A 21,375-nucleotide genomic window follows, 5' to 3' on the forward strand; every position below is an offset into this window, starting at 1 on the left:
TAGAGGAATTGTGTAAATCAGGGGTTGGCAACCTGCAGCACACGTGCCAAAGGTGGCATTTGAGCCAATTTTTACTGGCACGCTGCTGCCAGCCAGGGTCTGGCCACTGGCCCCGCTCAGCCTGCTGCCGGCCTGGGTGAAGGGAACCTCCAGCCAGCAGCAGGCTGAGCAGGGCTGGCAGCCAGGACCCCAGCTGGCAAGAGCCAGTAGACGGAACCCCAGACTGGCAGCAGGCTGAGCCGCTCAGCCCACCGCCGGTTCTGGGGGCTGGCCACTGGCCCCTTGCCAGCTGGGGTCTCTGCCGCCAGCCCTGCTCAGCCTGCTGCTGGCTGGGAGTTCCCTTCACCCAGGCCAGCAGCAGGCTGAGCGGGGCCAGCAGCTGGGACCCCGGCTGGCAGGAGCCGGCAGACGGAACCCTAGACCGGCAGCGGGCTGAGCCGCTCAGTCCGCTGCTGGTCTGAGGTTCCAGCCACTGGCCCCTTGCCAGCTGGGGTCCCAGCCATCGGCCTCGCTCAGCCTGCTGCTGGCTGGGATACCAGTCGCCGGCCCTGCTCACTTCGCTGCTGGGGTACCGGCAGCCAGCCCAGGGCTCTGCTCCTGGCCTGGTCCCAGCACTCTGCAGCCCTTATAAAAAATTACACTAAAATTAGCTTTAAAAACTTGAAAACTGAAAAACTTTGTATATTACAGTAATCGTTAAAACATGTATAATGTTAATACATAAGTTTGATGAAACAAAGTAGTTGTACTTATGTGCCTGTGTTTTCAATGATTTACCTTTTAAAAAAATCTCGCATGCCTCGCACCCCCAGGGGGTGCATGCACCCCAGCTTAAGAACCACTGTACTAAACTAATATCTGCATTTAAATTTAATTTTAAATGAAGCTTCTTAAACATTTTAAAAACATAGTTTACTTTACTTACAATAGTTTAGTTATATAATAGACTTAGACTTCTAAAAACGTTAAAACTTATTACTGGCACACACAACCTTAAATTACAGTGAATAAATGAAGACTCGGCACACCACTTCTGAAAGGTTTCCGACTTCTGGTGTAAATCCTTGATGTTGATTTAAGCAGTGATGCTGAGGAACGAGATGAAGAATGGAAATAGGATAAGGAATAAAGGGAATGGAGATGGAAAGAAGCGGTTGATCTCTACTCAAAGGTATGCTACTAAAAAGGCCCAATACAAATTCTATCAACAGTTATTTCTTAAAGATAAGAAAAGATTGGCATGGATAGTTATGGGAGAACTAAAAGCCAAATGTAGTACTCCCCTGACTGAGATCAAACAATATTATGTAGGTATGTTAGATAATATTGGACATGGTATTATGAGAGGATGGCCCCCCAGATGTTGAGAATGCAGATAATTTATTACTGAGTCGATCTCTATGGAGGAAGTTGGGGAGGCCTCGAGTTATTTGTAAAACTAGTGCCCCAGGCCCTGACAGGGTAATTATTAATTATTTATGGGAAATATTTAATTTGGACTCTCAAATTCTCACACTTTGTATATTTTTTATATATACAGATCCTTATTTATTTTAAAGAAAATAAAACAATTTTAATCCCCAAGGTACAGGATGAGGAAAAATTGGCAAAACTGTCCTCTTGGAGACGGTTGACCATTGCATCTATTTGGATTAGACTGTATACAAAAATGTTAGCCAAGAGATTGACAACTGCAGTTAAAATATGTAACAGACAAAGGGGATTTATTTCAGCCCCAGGGTGTGAGGGGAGTATTTCTATTTTGGATAATTAAATTAAGAGTGAAACGGAATGGGGACAAGTTAGCTATTTTTGTTGATTTGGCCAAAGCCTTTGATTCTGTTGGACGTGGGCATATTATATCTGGCCTTAAGAGGTTTGGCATTAGTGAACATTTTATAGAAGTTATTAGGGATTTGTATAGTAATTGCACTACTAAGGTATAGGTTGGTGGTGATAGTGCTGAGTCCATTTTTATACAGAGCGGGGTAAAACAAGGAGATCCTTTGTCTCCAATTTTATTTAATATAGCTACAGATCCCCTGTTAGTTAAATTAGAATCAGTGGGGTCTGGGTTTTATGTTCAGGGAAATAGTATTACATCATTGGCATTTCCTGATGTGGCAATTTTAAGTAGCTCTTATCGGGGAGGCATAAAAATCTTGATATTTTAGACTGATTTTGTATGACTACTAGTTTACAGGTCAATCTTAAGAAGACCAAAGGGTTTCACATATTACCTAAACATATGACTTATGTGATTAACCCTAAGGAGAATTGGAAATTGGGTAGCGAGAGTATCGACTATGTGCAACCAGGTCAGTTTGAAAAATATCTGCAGGCAAGAATCAACCCCTGGATTGGAATGGGCAATGTCTCTAGAGGTTAAATTGACCGAGTGGTGCGATAGTCTATGCAGGGCTCCCCTTAAGCCTGCCCAAAAATTGGTAAAAGTATGTCTGTAAAATCACCTAGGCTATTTTAGAATTTGCTTTTAGTCAAGCCTCCCTTTTATATTAAGTGGATTGGATGTTTTGGTTAGGAAAGGTGTTAAATATTTTACATCTCCGACAGTGTACTACAGATGGGTTATTTTATGTTCAGGAAAGAGATGGAGGGTTAGCATTAACAAAATTTAGTGTGCAGATTCCCAAAATGTTGATTCATAAATGGAAGAAGCATATAGTCTCAAGGGATAATGGGATTGATTTATCTTTCATTTACACAGGAGAAAATTTAGTGGATTAGATCTTGATTTATAGTGCTGATACTCCTAACCTGAGGAAATGGAGAGATGAGGAATTTTCCAGATGGTGTAGTTTGAGATGTTGGGGTGGGGGTGGTAAGAGGAGGCCCTGAGATATAAACCTTGGTATCAGAGGCCCAGTATGAGGCCTAAGGCCTGAACTAAAGTAATGATCAAGACTTTGCTAACATAAAGCAAAGTTAAGCTGTGAGCCAGAGGCAGGCCCTGCTCACAGAAGCTGGCAAGGAAAGGGCTGATGCTGCAAAAAGAGACATACCTAAAAGATACTGGACACCAGATATCAGAACATTCGTATACTTGTACATTCCACACAGATAACTAGGAACAAGCTGACCCATCCCAATGACAGGGCCAAAAGGGTAATATGATGGATAGAGTTGTTTTGTTCAAACCAACATGTACAAGGTGAGAGGTGGTACCTTACTTTGTAGTGGGGTTGTACCTTGCTACACAGAGGGGTTGCACCTCAAGAAGTCAGGAGTGATGTGTAACTTGTTTGTACCTGTGTAAAAGAATGCACCCCTGGGGTGGTATCTTTGTCTGGCCTAGGGGGCAGGGGAAAGTCTCACCACTGCCTGAGCCGGTCCATTGTCAGGGAGCACATAAGTACTAACTAGCTGCACCTTGGATCTCTGATTCAGGGAGCTGGAGACAGTTTCTCTTCAACAATAAACCTGGCCCAGGTGCCTTCATACCTTACTAGAGTCTGTGGTAATTGGGTTTTCTTGGAGTCTGCTGTGTCCGCTATCTGCACAGACCTGGGGCAGCACACAGAGGGAACACACACACACAGCCAACTGTTATCAACATTGAGCAGAGTACCACACCAGTAGCAGCATCTGACAACAGTGGCTATTAAGTAGGGTAAGAATATTATCAGTAACTTCTTCTTGAAGAGACCTTGTATAGCTAAATCTTCCTCCTTAATTGCTGCATTACAAATGAGGGCTAACATTTATCCAACTAGGGAGACTTTAGTAAGAGGAAGAGTTAATGCTAGGTGTCGATGGGTGGGGATGATCCCCCTAACCTTTCCACATATATCTAGACAGTGCTATAAAACTAAAGATGCTCAGATTAAAAGACATAAGAGGATAGTCTCAGCTGTGATTGATAGTTAGTAAACTTGGGTGGAAGACAATAGTGGAGCCCTATCTTAGAAATACTGAAGGGAATTTTCATAAGCAGGATGTTTTTGTGAAGGGGTGATACTACAGTGGTAATAGATGTTACCATTTGTTGGAAGGACAATTCTGACAGTTTGGAAAGGGCCCCCGGGGAGAAGGTTGACAACTATTACTCCAAGTTGGAAGATCACCCCTTGTACAGGGAGCAGCAGGCTCCTTCCTATTGGACAGAGTGAGGATCACTGGATCACAGCCCCATCTTAGCCCTATGCTCCCAGCCCTCCATGCCATCCCAAAGCCACCTGCCTGGTCCCCTGCACTCCACCCCCCACCCCAGGCCATCCCAGCCTGCATGGCCTATACAGTCCCCCTATGCTCCACCCCTGCTCTGCAACCCCTGCCCAGTCTCTGCACCCTCAGCCCACACCTTTCCTATCCCACACTGTGGTAGCACCTCCAGAACCCAGCCACAGTGGGGTTGAAGTGGCAGAGGCAGCCATCACAGGGGCTGGCTGCTGCCTGGGTAGCAGAGCCCACATGCTGACAGGGAACAGGGCGAGTCATTGTATTAGTGTCTGAAGCCCCAGGAGCAGCCCTGAGTCATGATCTTACTGCACTGGGGGCAGGAGTGCTTCCCCAGCTGGGGGCTGCTTCCTGCTCCTTGGAGTGCCTGTTAGGGGATGGCCCCTGCCCAGGGCAGCCCCACCAGCCTCCATCTCAAAAATCTGCTATGCTAGGCTGTGGCCTAGTTTGTCTACACCTAGAGCAATTCCTGACTGGCAGCTATCAATACTCTTCAGCATAATAATACTTAAGTGGGAGGCATTGTGCACATATAAGTATATTTCTAACCTTTATAGGTCTCTTTATTAGCAAATAAAAAGAGATTCACCTTAGGAAAATGCAAATTAATACAGGTGGGGAATAATAATCTGAAAACAGATATTCAGTGGGTGGGTCAAACCTGGAAAGTAGCCTTCCAGCAGTGACTGGGAGGGACAAAGAAAGAAATAAGACAATAGTGTAGGATGGCAGCAAAAAATAAAGAATGTCAATATGATTTTATGCTGCATACAAGAAGATGACATGTTCTGGAGTAACAAATTATAATCTCTCTGTGTATGACTCAGTTGAGACAACACCTTGAAATATTTATTACTTCAGTGTCAGGAAATTTGATCAATAGCCAGGTGCTGAACAGATTAACAGGTGAAGAATGATTAAAATAACTGTATTATATAGCTTAGCCAAGTTATTAAACAGGGATGTATTAACCATTGTACAAGTATATGAAAGGTGTAAACACCAGGCATGGAGAACAATAATTTAGGATGGTGTAAGGAGGTCACCAAGGATAATATTTTCAAATAAAGAAAAGGGATTTTACAATATCAGGAAAAGTGCTTTGGGAGCAATTGTGGATCTGGATCCATTGCACTTCTTAGAGAAGGCACAACGTGCCTCAGGTGGCATATGACTAGGATTCATCACCGAATTTGAAGCGCTGTTTGAATCATTAGCTTCCCCAGCTTGGTACTGGTACTGAGGGGGAGTGCGATGTGAACACTGATCTATGTCCGTCCCCCCCCCCCGCATCCATTGCAATTATGAGCAGTTACACAAGTAGGCCTACTGTCTTCAGTGGAATTGTTTTTGTGGATAAATAGTCATCCATGTAAGGGGTGAGTGATCTAGTCCTGAAATATTATAGTGACTGACCATGCAACTTATTAGACTGCTGAGTGGCCTCTCTTGTGAATTAGTGGAAGACCTATCACTAGGGATATTTAAAAATAAATTAGAAAATGTACTGAAAATAAGAATACTAAATTTCATAATCCTGAAGTAAAATTCCATTCAAGAAAAGTTTAGATAACTAAATACCTATTTCGGCACCTAAATAAGTAAGAGATCTGCAATTTCAAAACTACCACTGAAGACATTGGATTTTTATGTAAGCTTAGGAACACAAGTTTTAAACTTTTGGCCTTCGTGCTGTTTATTTAGGGGGATGGTCCTCCGGTTGGCCAACTGGCATTTATGTGCTTATTTTGGCTAGTATATAAAATATTAAAGAACGCAAGCATTATAATAAAGAGCTTGTGAAGCTTGCCTTAAAATTGTAATGCCTCTATAATGTGGACAGAGACAGAGTACACAATTCATAGATATATTTACTATTTGAAAGAAACCCAGCCACATATCTCACTGTTTTCATACCTACTTTGAAAAATATACAAGAACCAGCAGGGAAATTACTAAAAATTCATCTTAAGCCTATTTCCATTCACATTGTGTCTTTTCATAGCACCCTCTTAACTATGCTACAGGAGGATGCACTGTTACCTCAGATTCAAACACAGCCCATGTTCACCTTTTCCCTGTGTCTGTAAGAGAGAGGCAAAGTTGATCAACAAGAAAATTTGTAACAACGAGGAGTCCTTGTGGCACCTTAGAGACTAACAAATTTATGGGGCATAAGCTTTTGTGGGCTAGAACCCACTTCATCAGATGCATGGAGTGGAAAATACAGGACCAGGTATAAATACATGAAAAGATGGGCGTTGCCTTACCAAGTGTGAGATCAATTACAGGTAATATGATCACAGTTTCTTAATGCTGAAGCTATGTAAAACACAAGTAAGGGCAGTTATAGCAATTTAAGCAGCAATAGTGATTCTCACCTTCTGAGCATTTCAGGTCATATACTGTCCCTTTTTTCACATTAAAAAAATCACAATAGTTTGCCCATGCAATTGTTGAGAAAACACTTTATCTTCTTTCCTCACTTAGGCTGCCACAGCTGAAAACGCTGCCATAACCCTAACAAACACTATTCTGGCACTAATTAGACAATGCACAAATAGATTCTGTTTAATAATTTTTTCTCATGCAAATTTTTCTCATGCACTCTGAGAAACACAAGGCAGGGAGGTCAAGTCATAACTTTTATTGGCTCAACTTCTGCAGGTGGGAAGCAGGGCAGGGAGGTCAAGTCATAACTTTTATTGGCTCAACTTCTGCAGGTGGGAAGCAGGGCAGGGAGGTCAAGTCATAACTTTTATTGGCTCAACTTCTGCAGGTGGGAAGCAGAGCAGGGTCCAGGCACCAGCAAACTGAGCAGGTGCTTGGGGCAGCACATTTTCAGGGATGGCATTCCAGCCAGCTTTTTTTTTTTTTTTTTTTTTTACGCTTGGGTGGCAAAAGCCTAGAGCGGGCCCTGGCAGCAGCAGTGCGTCCTGCACCGGGGACACCCTGGGGCCGCTGCAGTTTGCGTCAGGGAGCAGTGCCCGCACCTTATGGCCGGGCAGGCTCTGAGCACGGGACAATTAGGCTGGGGGCCATCCCGCGGGGACACGGAGCCGCCTGCAGGTGCCGCAGGGCGGCCACCCCCCAGCACCGCAGCTGGGGCTGGGCGAAGCGGCCAGAGCTGCCCAGGGACTGCAGCAGGGCGGCCAGGAGCAGCAGCAGGGGCGGGGCTATAGAGGGCGGGGTGCTGCTGGGCGGAGCCCACGTCCCGCTCTCAGGGGCTCTGCTCCCTCTGGGGCTGCCCTGCCCCGGCTCTTCAGCCCCCTGCCAGGGTGGGCCCCCGGCTCTGTCCTCCCCAGTCCCGGCCGGTCCTAGAGGTGGGAGCCCCGGCTGTAGGGACCCTGGGCTGAGGCATGGCCCGGGAGCCCCGCTGCTTATCCCGACCCTGCCAGTGCTGGACTGGCTGGAGGCAAGGGGGGAGTGGGCAGAGTCAGCACTGGTGGGGGGGATGCCCAGCGGTGGGGTGGCCGCAGGGGGTCAGAGGGGAGAGCCCACGTTGGGGTGGGGGGACAGCCAAAAACTTGTTTGCTTGGGGCAGCAAAAAACCTAGAGCCGGCTCTGGTGGGAAGGACACGCTTTGGAGCATCACAGCGCTCTTCTCCGGGGGCGGGGCTGTAGACTGAACCACAGTTTGCCAATGCAATGCCAGTACCCAAGCTCTGGGCGGAGCTAACCACTGGAACCTCACCCTGCGCGCGAAGTCTCTGCTGCGCTGAATCCTCGCGCCGCTCGGACGCGCGCCCTCGGCGCGAGGGGCGTGGCTTTGGCTGCACGATGAGGTAATCGGGACTCAAACCCTCCCGCAGAAAACTCCGCCCCTGTGCACGCTGCCCAATGGGCGGGTAGGGGAGGAGTCGGCCTCGCTCTGGTTCAGGCAGCTGCTATATAATAGTCTCTGGGGGACGGTCCCTTCCTTTTCCTGCGGAGAGTCAGAGATGGTGGCTCAACTAGTGGGTGAGTCTGGGGAGTCCTGCGCCCGGGGAGGGAACAAGCTGGTCTGGTCCGATCCGGTCCCTGTTCGCGGGAGACCGCGTTTTAGGTTTCTCCGGGAGCTCTCGCCGCGTTTCCCCCGGCGCTGGCGGAGCGGCCAGCCGCCGGCTGCACCTGCCGAGGCCGGGTTGTGTGATTCGCGGCGGCGGCCGGATGAGGGCTGCGGGGACTACAAGTCCCAAAATGCAGCGCTCGTCTGAGCCGCCTCTTGCAGGTGGCGCAGTGCATGCTGGGGTCGGCGGGCTCAGTAGCTCCTAGAGGCGCTGCGTGATTGGGCGCGGCGAGGCTGATCCGCGCGAAATGTGGCTTGGGCGGTGGGTCCCGGTCTCTGTCCCGTACCTTGCGGAGCGGGTGCAGGGTGCTGCGTTCGTGGCGGCGCCGCGTTTGGGCCGCGCCAAGAAATAGCGCAGTGTCACGTGCTGTGCCGCGCCGCAAGGGGAGCGCAAAATAAACTTGGCCTGGACAACAAACAGTCTGCTCCTGTGCAGCACCGGGTACTTCGTCCCTCTTCTTCCTGTTCGGGGCCTGAGCTGTTCTCCGCGGCATCCAGCGGTTAGTGTTCTAAGCAAAACAAGGGGCCCGTTTTATGCTAATCTCTGGTCCTGTGAAACTGCGTTGTTACTGCTCAGCTGTATGATGTGTGGAGTTCACACTTGCCCAGGCATCCGTAATATGGTACTAGTAGCTGTGTGTGCGCAATAAACTTGCTTTAATCGTGTAAATGTGTTTCTGTAGTCATATTAAGTTGAAAATGTATTAAGGTAGAAATTTAAAAGCATCTCAATCAATTTAAATGGGCTATTTCATGGATCCTCCGTGGCTATAAACTGATAGCTTTAATTCCTAATCCTTATGGTTGTTGCGGTATTTCATATTGAAATCCCCTTTTAGTGCAATTGTACAGTTACGACTCCCACCTAGTATAATTTAGTGGCTGATGCTTGAATTAGTATACCTATAACCAGAGCAGTACACAAACTGAAGTCAGCTGGGTATCTTAGTTTTTGGAATATTACTGATTAATCTTTAGCTCTAGGGATTTGAAACTACAATCAAGATGAGTAACACATATTGGAGTTTTTCCTGACTATGATATCATCTCACTCGAATTGGCCTAGTACTCTTAGATGTGGAACTGGCTTGGAGGAGAGGGGTGGCAAAGAAACAGCCCAGAACTTTAGCAGCTAAGGCTCTCTAGACTCCTGAAGGACAATGAGGGGTGCTACAGCAGCAGCCTTGGGAGAGGAAGTGCTCCAACAAGCAATTGGGAGGTGGTTGTATTGATTTGGGAGAGTTGGGTGGGCTGCTTTGATTGAATATTGAGGCAGCTGGGGTGTGAACACCAAAATGTGGAACCACTATTGTATAAAACTTTTGAATTAAGATTATTCAGCTGTAACAGGACACCCTCCAACAATTAATCTGTGAGATTGCCCAATTTAAAGCTGCGTAGTTGAAACATCCTTAATTAAGTAGGTTGTGTACTTATTATTGTCAGTTACACATTTCTGTGGCTTGTCAATTGGGAGACAAGACTATATAGAAGACTAAACAGCCTCTCAGAATTTGCCAAGAGCAGGAACCAAGGTAGAAGCACAAACTTATGTTTTAACAAACTTTTTACATAATAACAAATATTTAAATTAGGTGACTCTGCTGCTTAAAGGGACATGTGAACTTTTAAATAACACACATTAGCCACTTTTGTTAAGCCCACTACTATTCTGTCTAACTCTTAAGATTGTCTTTGACAATGTTTCAACTGTCTGTATTTCAAGTGGGTAGTGCATATAACTAGTTCTGTTGCAATTTTGTTTATTCTAGGAACTATGGAGATAAACTTCATGGTGATATCCTGGAAGTTGTGCAGAATAATTAAGGTATGACTGAGAATATTTTGAGTTTGGTTGGGCTGGAAAGGGCACTATGTCTTTGGGTTTGGTCAAGATTGAACACTCCAAAGTGCTTCAGTTGCATAGTATGCTCTCCACGTCTTCATCTATTTGAAAGTAATTCCCTCTTATGTACGTGCCAGAGAGTCAATTACTGTGTCACAGTATTACTGGGTAGAGCGGCATGAAAAAATAGTTATGGTAAATTAGTGGATTCATTTCATATAATATTCCATGTATCAGCTCTCTAGCATCTTATTGCTTCTGCTTACTTATTCTTAGTAGAGTAAAGCACTTTGGTGCTATTACCAGCACTGTACGCTATATTCTGGACTCTGGAGCACCTGTTTATCCTGGCACTATGTTGTTCTATGTTTGTTTTTAGACATGTACCTAGGTTGACCTAAATTTTAGGTGTATAACATTGCTCAGGGCTGGGAAAAATTTCACACCCTGTGCAATGTAGTTAGGTTGACCTAACCCGCACTGTAGATGGGTTGACAGGTATTCTTGTTGACCTTGTTACAGCAATGGGAAAAACTCCATCTGTCACTGTAGTAAATGTCTACACTACAGAGATGTGGCTGCAGCTGTGCTGTGGTAGTGTTAGACATACCTTTAGGGTTAATATGTGAATTGGCCATATGGACTAAGCCAGGTAGTTGACTATCATCTGCAGTAATTAGGGCCTCAATCCTGCAAGTATCTGAGCATGAATAGCTTTACATATGTGGCTAGTCCCATTGAGTTATTTTGTGCATAAGTGTTTGCAGGATTGGGGCCTAAGTGTATGTTTGATATGACTTGGTTTTTCAGAAATCCCCTGTCATTGCATAGGTAGACAATACTTCAGGTTAGCATAATACACCATGTTAATTTTGAGTGTCTATTGATTAGATGTAAACTTTTTCTCTGACACATGAGCTGAAGCTTTGTTTTGACTGACTTAAATTATAAATTCTTTGGGGCAGGAAACATCTTACTCTTTTAAACAGTTTTTATGGTGCAATATGATTTAGTGTTGTATCACAACAAAGACAGCATAAGTGTTCCCATATTATAAAACTTTGAATTTGCTATTGATTTTTCTACATTGAAATCTGACCTTCTGTTTAATTTTAACTGCAGCCCTTCATGAAAACATCAACAGTTCTAGAAGACTATATGATGTACAGTTGTGGATGTTCCTGAATATTTAAGACAGAAGTATGTTTGTGAATGGTCAAGTGGAGGAATAAATATTAAGATGGGGATAAATGGATTGGCAAAAATCTAGACTTTAATGCATTGTTTTGATTTAATTAATCCATATTTAACTAAATAGTTGAGGTAAAATTGTTGCTTTCAGTCCTATGAGGTATCACGTGGTCCATCTTGACATTGTGAACAGTTGCGAGATTCATGGGAGTAGATGTGGTGGTGTAGTTTATTTTGATTGTAAACCATATCCATTTGTGGAGTTGCCCCACTAGGCTTTACAACCATGTTAATGTATTGTCAATTAACCTGAATTATCTAACTCAGAATAGAAGTTTAGTGTTCTCAACTCTTAAGAGGGTGGGAACAAAACTGACCTACTCAACGATTTTTGTTGGTGGTAAATTCAAATCTATCAGAGAAAATGAACATGTATTGTGGTGTGTGGTTTTAATAAAAATATGCTCACTTATATGCAAACTAGCTTTGGTTTTCAGGGTCTTGGCCAGTGACCCTGAATGGTGCAAACTTTGGGCCACTTTTTTTATAGCTTTCATGCTGGTTAACAAGAGTATCTAGTATTTCCCTTTCCTGAAAATGCTTGAGGGGAACGTAACTTGTTTTGTTAAGTCACTTTCAAAATGCTGTATTATGCAATATTTATTAGTAACAATTTAAATGGTTACTTTATCCTTCTTTCTAGTGTGACTTATTAGCAAGTATCCAGTGGATAATGACTCAATGAATGAATAACTGACAGCGCAGTTGGGATATAAAACTACTTGCAACTCTAGTACTACTAAAACAGGTATTCTTAACTTAAAACAATTGAAAAATACACTTCTGACTATTTTGACACAACACAATATACTAATCTTCAAAGCACAAAATACTTTCAAATACTGTAAAGTGTGGGACATAGCCAGAGCTTACTCCATATCTTAGCTTTGTCAATTGAACCTTTGAGTAGTCTTTCTTAGGAATGTATAGGCAGTTCATGCCTCTTATTCTATAAAAGAAGTGATTTAGATATTTCTAGCTTATACACCTCTACCCCGATACAACGCTGTCCTTGGGAGCCAAAAAAATCTTGCACGTTATAGGTGAAACTGCATTATATCAAACTTGCTTTGATTTACCGGAGCGCACAACCCCGCCCCCTTCCTGCACGCGAGCACTGCTTTACTGCGTTCTATCCGAATTCATGTTATATCGGGTCAGAGGTGTATAAGCAGTTCCAATCTTTTTAAATCAAGAAAAGACATGTAATAGGGATGGATCTGTTAAGTGCTTTCCTTTGTCAGGGCATGCATGCGCTACATATATATAAAGAAAAGTGATTTTTATTTATTTTTTTCCCCCAACAGACTCTATTGTATCTATAAGTTGCAGAGCCTTGTATTGATAAAGGTATCTGGCCCAAATGGATAAAGGGCACTGTTCAACTTGTTGAAAAATAATTTAATTCTAGGATAGTATCTAAACTGAGTTATAGTTCATTTTGGTATAGTGTTCCAGTATAACAAAAAGTGTCTTATTTTTGAAGTGGTCTGTCAGTGATGAACCTATCCCGAACCTATCCCGAACCTGACTTGCTGATGAGAAATTTTATACGGATCTGGCTTCTGAGATGAGACCACTGGCATTCAGAATTGTTAACCTGGTTACACCTCTGTTCTGTGCACTACTTAAACATGTTTACTGCTACCACTAGAAAAGTATCTGTCAACTGATGCAGTTACTCAAATTGTCATTTTTGTGCTGTACTAGCTGTACATGCAGTTATGAAGTGTTCACACTTGGGGCTGTGCTGAACTGTGGTACACTGCTGTCTGGAAACCTATCCCAGAATTCCTGGCAAGGCTTGTTGGTGTGCTGCATTCTGGACACTTTGCTCCGGATTCTTTTGGCAAATCTGGGAAATTATAGTAGGAGGGGTCAAATACCATAATTCCCAGAACACTCCTTTAGTGAAGAATAGTAACTAGGCTGGGATTTTCAAAAGAACTAAAGAGTTAAACTCTCAAATACCATTGATAACTATCAGATTGTCTCTCCTTAGTCAGGAGGTTTGAAGATTAGTTAAAATACAGTATTGTGGATTTAATGAGTGGAGTATCTGCATACAGCATTGAACCAGATCAGGAGGAAAAGCCCTACAGCAGACAGCCTGCATATTTAGAGGCCAAAAGCATGGGCAGATCCTTAGGGACAAGAATTGATTAGGCCCTGTAGCACAACTGCTGGACCCTTGCGTGGCCATTCATACTTTTTCCACTTTCAGGAGCCCATCCGAGATTTCTAAAGCTAACCTTCATAAATAAAATGCCAATATCAAATTTCTGACTTGGTGTAATCCATACTACATCTTTAAAGTGTTCATGTAAAGTACTTACATAATCCTAACTTCCTGTGCAGTCAACTCCTGCATCTGGACAGGTAGCAGACTAGTGGGAAAGTGTGGCATCTTCATGACAGTTGCTCTAGGGAAATACTTATTTAAAATAATAAATGAACATACTAACCCTTGGAGTATTCAATTTCACCAAACTACTGTGCAATTTGTCTTGTTGCAGAGATCTCTGAAGGCTGACTCAATATTAAAGGTATGTATTCTAATAAAGGTTGATATTGATGAAGTATGAGTAATTCTGGTCTGATCAGTGATGATACTATCCCGAACCTGATTCCTTGATGAAAAACTCATACGGATCTGGCTTCTGAGATTAGACAACCATGATTCATATTGCTTTTTCTAAATACTAGAGCTGTGTGAAAGTAGTATTTCAAGCAATTAGATTTTGTTTACTTGGTAGATTTCATGTACTGACTGAAAATTTGCCTATTGTATCCCCACTTACTGTTTTCCACAAGGCATGATTCTTGCCTTTGTTTTCTTCTAAAACTGCACTGTTGTTCCCCACTTCAGTCTGATTTCTGAACTTGTGATGCATGGGCTGTTGCATGATCAGTGGCTCATTTTATGTACTTAAATGGTTTGGTTTGTATGCTTTCTTTCCTAATAGGATATACTGTGTGATTGATCATGAAATATTTGATATTTCAATCTAGGATGAGGCCACTTCAGTTTCCATTTATGTTGCAGTAATAGATTAAAATGCATTGAATACCTGACAGTGCAATAAAAGTGGCCTGGATGTAGGCCTTTAAATACCTGCTGTTTTTTAGGCCCATTTGGGATTTTATTGTTCATCATAGGCTGAGAATTAACTTATGCTTTGGGAGTTCCCTCCAGTTCTAATCTCTGAAGGATGGGAAAATAAGAATTTTAGTAGTCTAGTGTCATGATCACATTTGTTTGCTTGTTGTTTACTCAGCCTTACAAAGGTGCCAAATTATATGTGAGCCAGAAAAGCAGATCTTTTAGGATAAGAAAGGGATGTGTAATCATGGTGTTACACATGCAACTCAACAGAATTTGCAGAATGCTTAGATATACTATATATTTAATACTACGGCTTATTGAAGTCTTGTATGAAAGGATGAATAGCTGTTAGACTTGTCCATTGAATGACGTTGGCACATTTTCTTGCCTAATCTAAGAATTAAAAATGAATGATTTATTAACTGAATCTTTTTTTGAACAGTGAAATGGTGGAAAATGTAGGAGCAGATGCATTTAGTTATTCAGGTATGTACTTGAAGAAAATGCACCCTTTGTTGTTGAAAAGTGCCTTGTATTGGTAATTTTGGGTTTCTCATTTCACAGATATCTATAGGCTTAAATTGGTCAGGAGCTGATCTCAATTTGTCCTGAACTGAAAGGACATCCCTCCTTTTTTCAAGGCCCTTAATATGTCAGTAATCTTAATTAGCCTTGGAATTAATCAACACTGCCCTCTTCTAATCTGTAGAGGTGTTTGTGAAATGTCAGTGTGCCTTCCTTCTATGGGCTGAGCATATTGTTTGCACTGTTTTGTTTAACTTAAATTTATGAACCAGATAACTTATACACTTTTAAGTACTGTACTTTAAATGTGGGTTGAATTTTAATTTATTGGGGTCTTTATGATCCTATTCTGAACCTGATTTTGTTGCTGAAAAACTATGGATCTAGCTTCTGAAATAAGATCTTATTTTAAATTTCTCTATTGGCTAAATCTACCAACTATTTACACCATAAAGGCACACTTTCAGGTGGAATAGCTTAATTTGCTTAAGAATAAAATGTAAAATGTCTAACACTTTTTTTTCCTTTGTGGATTCAGTTTCTCATGTAAAATAAGCCATTTTATTTAGTTTGTTTTCCCTTTTTAGTGATGAGGTGGAATTTTTGTATCACTGGAAGAAGTCTGACACCTGAAGATACCCAGATACCAAGATTTTAACAACAAAAAATGTTACCAGGTTTATGCTTCTGAAATAGTTTGTGGGATTGTTTGGTAGTTAATATTTCTGAAACTTCACATGGCACAGAACCAGTCGGTCTCTGCTTCTCTTAAAACAGTGAGCAATCATGTTTTGTGGAAATCTAAAGATCTTTCCAAATTTTTAGACCCAGCTCCCTCTAGTGAAACCAAAGCGGTCTTATAATAGGGAAACTGCATGTGGGATCAAAGAAGAGAAAATTCAGTTTTGCTAGAATCAGTCAGATTTAACATCTTCTGTTTTCTGACATGACTTATCAGGAGATTATGGTGGCTGAAGGGAAATAGAGCATACTTTAAAAGTGTAGCATAAAATCTATTTTTTCCCACTGTTTATCAGGAGAGGCTCCCTTACTCAGTAAAGAAAATATTAAGGGCAACAAACAATAAGCTTGGTGGATGGGGGTTGGAAAAAAACTCCCAGTGGCTAGCCAGTTTCCTCTGAAGGAGATAAAAGCACAACAAAGAAATAAAGCACACTTTGATATTACTGGGGAAATGTGTATGCCCTGAACAGTAATAAAATGGGCAAGGGAAAACCCAGGCACCCTGTGTAGAAAGATGGCGAGAGTACCAATTAATGCAGAAAATCATAGTAATGAGGCTTCCCCCTTTTGAGTGCAATTTCATTCAGGAAGTGAAAGAGGAATGTCAGGTGGTGGTATTAATCAATGAAGGCATTGAGGAAGCAAACAATATCAGACATTTGTAAGAAAGCAAAATTCACCAGTCATCGTAGGAGTTGTGGTCACAAGAGAAAACTAGACTTAAACCACAGCCTGGGTTCTGTTTATGCTGATGAGGAAAGAAGTTGGTTTTTATGCACCGCTGCCCAACTGCATGATAAGACCAATGCATTGGTGTGGAACTTCTTTTTTTCTCGAGCAGAAAGCATTGCTACCCTCTATGTTTTGTGTGGAAGAGAGGCACACCTGGCAACTTCTGCTTTAAGAAACCTCTTGAAAAATAACCATGCCATAATGTGGGAGAAACATCTCTGCTGCATTCAACAACTAAGCCTTAATGCAGTAGGGAAAGAGATGGAGGAGACAGATCATAACATCTGATAAAGTAGGGTCCACAAATACTCCAGTCAGTGGCATAACATCCAGTATGCCTTTTAGTGTTAGGAAGGGAAGCACAATGAAAAAAGATACACAGGCAAACTACCCAGCGCCTGACACAACCTACACTTAAAGACACATCAAACTATAAGGAAAAAACATCCTACAATCCCCATGCTTAATACAAAACTGCCACTAATGCTAGTAGTGGATCTGCAGCCCTTTTCATTTGGCAAGGCACTAAGGGAATATACCATTCCCAAGTGGCAAATACCTAGCAAAACCTACTTTTTTGGCTAAGGCAATACCATAGTTGTACAAAACTCATATTGCAGTGTCCAAGGCATTGAGGACGTCAACGGTGAGGAAGATCCATCTGACCACTGAAATGTGGACTAGTGGCCAGACCATGGACTGTGTATCAGCTCATTGGGTAGCTCTTCCTGTTCAGTTACCTATGGTAGCAGGTAGCCAGACACTTTGCTACAGACTACAGCCCAACATGCAACACTGAAGTTTTGAAAAACCCTACACTCCATTGTGTATTGGAGAAATTGCAGAATGGCTTTCTCTTTGCTCACTTTTAGCAGGATTTATTACCACATTAGTCCCATTATCAGATGTATGTGCAATTAAGGAAGGGGGATACTTCCATGTGCCATGCTTTGTACACATTCTTGATGCAGTAATTCATTCTTTTCTGCACAAAGATGAGAATGTGAAGTGCCGGTCATTGCATGTCAAGTCTGCAGTTACTTCAGCTATTCCTTTACAGATGCTTATACTTTACAAGAACTGCAAAGGCAAAATAGCCTTCCGTTGCACCAACTCAAACACTATGGGCCAAACAAATGGGATTCACCTCTCTGTGCTTGAGCAATTACTGGGGCAATACAAAACTGAGTGTAGTTTTAAGAAAAACCTATGTAGTAGGTGGAGACCTTTTGATGAAGCATTTAAAGGGTGAGCTAAAACGATGCTAGTTTTAGCCAAGTCATTCTGCTCACGTGCCTCCTAGAGGGGGGGGAAATATGCTGCCTGCAAGAACAGTTTAGAAAAGTGGATGATATTGCAGCAGTCTATTTGGTAAATAGTATATTAGCCATTCTGAAAGAAGACTTATACAATTTATATTAGGGGGTCTGAGGAGTACATTTTTGCTACTTTTTTTTTTTAGATCCATGATTTAAAGATGCATTATCTATCTTTCTCCCATGGGGTGAGTCTAATATAGAATACCACCAAACTGTTCTCAGATACGGTTGCTAAATGTATTTCTACTAGAATGGTAAGAAAATAAGCTCTTCTAGCATCAGGGATCAAATAGAAGAAAGTTGGAGCAAAATTGAAAGATTTCAACCTTCAAAAGGTGAGATCTTTTTGGGATCCCCCAGTACCTCACATGCATCATATTCCAAAATGTCACTCTGGGATTTGCTCCTTGATCTAGGTTTAATGAAAGTAGCAGAAAATGGTATCATGCCAGAAAATCCTGCTATCGCCTGGAAGAATTAAATGTAAATCATGGCAGTTTCTAATGCACAATGAGAAAATTCAGTCACTTACATGATTTTATAAAATTACTGTTCAACAAGATGCAAAACCTTTTAAAGTTCAGTTGCTTTGTAAATGAAGCATTAAAACATTACATGCATCATGCAAAACTTTGTTGACATCCTGTACCAATAGTCATTGGATTTGAATGTTGTCTGTTGCAAGCCAGTAAATGAGAAGTTAAAGCTACATTACTCAGTTTTATTGTACTTTGATACATCTGGGAATAAACCATGTACCTTTTCTCAGGTAGATTTTTTTTTTTTTTTTTTTTTTTTTTTTGCATCATAGAGTGAAGGGAGAAATGTTTTGCACTCTTCCTTCCCTCCCCCATGGCCACTGTTAGGCAACTTTCAGGAATGGTATCTTCAATTCCAAACAGAATGAAGAGATTAACTGTTAAGTTGCTGGTCTGAGGCCTGGTCCCCACTTAGTCCGGACTTCGGACTAAGGTACACAAATTCAGCTACGTTAATAACGTAGCTGAATTCGAAGTACCTTAGTCCGAACTTACCGCGGTCCAGACGCGGCCGGAAGTCTCCCCCTGTCGACGCCACGTACTCCTCTCGGAGAGCTGGAGTACTGGCGCCGACTGAGCACTTCCAGGATCGATCCCAGAACATCGATGGCGTGCCGCCGAACCAGCCGGTAAGTGAAGACTAGGCCTGACACTGAGGGGACATTAGTTAGAAAGAACTAATGTCTCCCATTGCACACATTCTTCACATAAGCTAGGGGCCGACTAGACACTAAACATTTAGTGGGCAAGAGCAAGTTAGCCCAGGAGAATATAAAATTTTAAATGGTAATAATATAGCAGATACTCACCATGATGAAAAATTTAATTGCAAGAATCCTATTACAGGGAGCCATGCCTGGATTCTTAAGAGGTAAGTGGAGGTGCTTCTGACAAAAAGCAGATTCTGCTGTAAGTTCTGACAGTAGTGAAAATACTGAAAAGGATACAAAAGAGGCAAAAAAATGGTGTTCAGGTATCCAGTCCAAGCAAGTTTTGAAGTTTTAAATGCAGAAATTTTCAAAGAACTTAGTATTGATCTGGAATTCTGTATTGACCTAATGACCTGATCCAACTCCTAATAGAAATCATTTGGGCCCTGAGCCTCTATTTCTGGTTTATGTTTTATAAAGTACATGCTTATTTAATAGCTGATAAGGAGGGCATTCATTATGGTATATACTAGCATTGTGTTTCCCCCGTTCTCCATCTAGACATAAAAATGTAAGTGCTCAGAAACCACAGCTCAGAATGGGAATCCTAAGGTCACTTCTTTACTCTGCTTTCCCACATGAAAGTGGGAGCAAAAAAGTACATAACAATCAGTTATATATAACTACCAATATACAGCTTTGCAAATATAAGGGCCCAATTCTACCACCCTTATGCACATTGAGTAGTGCTGTACATCATGAATGGTCCCATGGATTGCAGTGGCACTAATTCCAGAGGAAGGTTCTTCTCAACATGAGATGATACATAGAGTAAGATGTTCACTGCCCAAAAGCGTTTACAGTGCTTCTGGGTCAAGGGAAGATCTCCTGTGATTGAATTTTAACTTTAATATACTTCATAAAGTAAGCCTAGCTAAACTAGGACAGTCATATCAAATTACTGAATGTTTTTATGATTAATATTTGCATGCATGAATATAGAGAGCAATAAAATACCACCAATAAAGAGCAACTGATATTTCTTCGAGTGGCTCTGTGTATTTCCATTTCTGGGTAATGCACCGCCTGGTGCAGTCATCTCAAAGAACTTGGGTTACAAATAAGTAACTCATTTTCTTTTAAGTTTTGTATCTGTAATAGTCGCAGAACCCTAATGTTTAAATAAAATTAATTCATTTAAAAATATAACTTTATCACTTCACATACATATTTATGCTAATTGTAATGTAGAATAATCAGCATCTGTAATACATTTGATAAACTCCATCCACATTGAGAATTGGCCACTGTTGGAGAACAGGATACTGGGCTAAGTGGGCCTTTGGTCTGATATGGTATGGCTGTTCTTATATTGGGATAACTTGCCTCTATAGCAAATTAAGCTAAAATAATTAATGTACAGCAAATATCAGAATAGAATTGTCACAATTTCCATCAAAAACACAGATACCATATGAAACAAAATTATATTGAAAATATTAAAATAGATAACATCAATTTTTTTTGGGGGGGGGGGGGGAGAAACTGAAATGTAGATCTTTGACATTTGATGGAGGTTTCCTATCCATGTATTACCACAGCCAGGTCTCCCAGCCTTCCATATCCTACAATATCAGTTTCTTGAAGTGATTGTATATGTGCATTCTACTCAGTGTCCCCAGGGGTATCCATTGGGCAGCTCAAGCTTCCCCTGCTGCCATGTGCCAGTGCATGCAGGCACAAAAGGAGTAGCTGTCCTTAGGCCTCCTCAGTTCCTTCTTGCCCTAACTGATGACGAGGGATAGGAGGGTGGCTCATAGAATGGACATGTACAACACATTTTGAAGAACAGATACGGAGCAGGTTAGTAACCTGTTTTTCTTTGAGTGATTGCACCTGTTTTTTGGACTTTTCCCCCGTTTTGGGTTTTTCCTCTATTCACAGTACCAAGGTATGCCCCACTCACTGGGTTTCAAGCCATGTGCTTCTTGTTCCAGCCCTGTGCCAGTGAATGACCCACACAATAGCTGCCTAAAGTGCTTGGAGGAAGCACTTGGGAAGCACCAATGCCTTTGCAGGTATAGGGAGGCTAGGCTGAAATTCCTGCTGACGGAGGTGGCATTTAGGCCACCATTGGAGCCATCCCACTCTGACTCAGTACCAAGGTGCTACAGTTTCAGTGAGTAGTGCACCTACAGCTTTAGCAGAATCCTGGCACTTTCTTCCTTGCCCATTCCAAGAAAAAAAAATACAAAGCTTCCAGGGAGGTACTAGTCAGGGAGAAGTGTCCCCCTTCTAAATCTGATAAGAGGATTGAGAAGGTGTCAAGTAGAGTGCACCTGAAACCACTCCACCACCAAATTGGTGCCTAAGTCAGCATAGTTGGTTCCAGCTTTGAAAGGAGCACTGTTGGAACCA

General features: G+C 42.2%; 1 long non-coding RNA gene and 3 other non-coding genes across 4 annotated transcripts; all 4 read left to right on the top strand.

The window, feature by feature from the left end:
• Positions 1-8,115: 8,115 nt before the first annotated feature.
• LOC128833749 (uncharacterized) lies at positions 8,116-18,477 on the top strand. Its single transcript, XR_008444327.1, has 7 exons — positions 8,116-8,157; positions 10,018-10,073; positions 11,214-11,291; positions 11,986-12,090; positions 13,859-13,888; positions 14,891-14,934; positions 15,561-18,477. It is a non-coding gene; the product is annotated as an uncharacterized LOC128833749 (long non-coding RNA).
• Positions 12,845-12,914, top strand: LOC128835191 (small nucleolar RNA SNORD50). The gene has a single exon (XR_008444608.1). It is a non-coding gene; the product is annotated as a small nucleolar RNA SNORD50 (small nucleolar RNA).
• On the top strand, positions 13,941-14,009 carry LOC128835190 (small nucleolar RNA SNORD50). The gene has a single exon (XR_008444607.1). It is a non-coding gene; the product is annotated as a small nucleolar RNA SNORD50 (small nucleolar RNA).
• Positions 15,304-15,370, top strand: LOC128835192 (small nucleolar RNA SNORD50). The gene has a single exon (XR_008444609.1). It is a non-coding gene; the product is annotated as a small nucleolar RNA SNORD50 (small nucleolar RNA).
• Positions 18,478-21,375: the final 2,898 nt, after the last annotated feature.

This window comes from Malaclemys terrapin, chromosome 3 (assembly GCF_027887155.1).
Source record: "Malaclemys terrapin pileata isolate rMalTer1 chromosome 3, rMalTer1.hap1, whole genome shotgun sequence".
Taxonomy (NCBI): domain Eukaryota; kingdom Metazoa; phylum Chordata; order Testudines; family Emydidae; genus Malaclemys; species Malaclemys terrapin.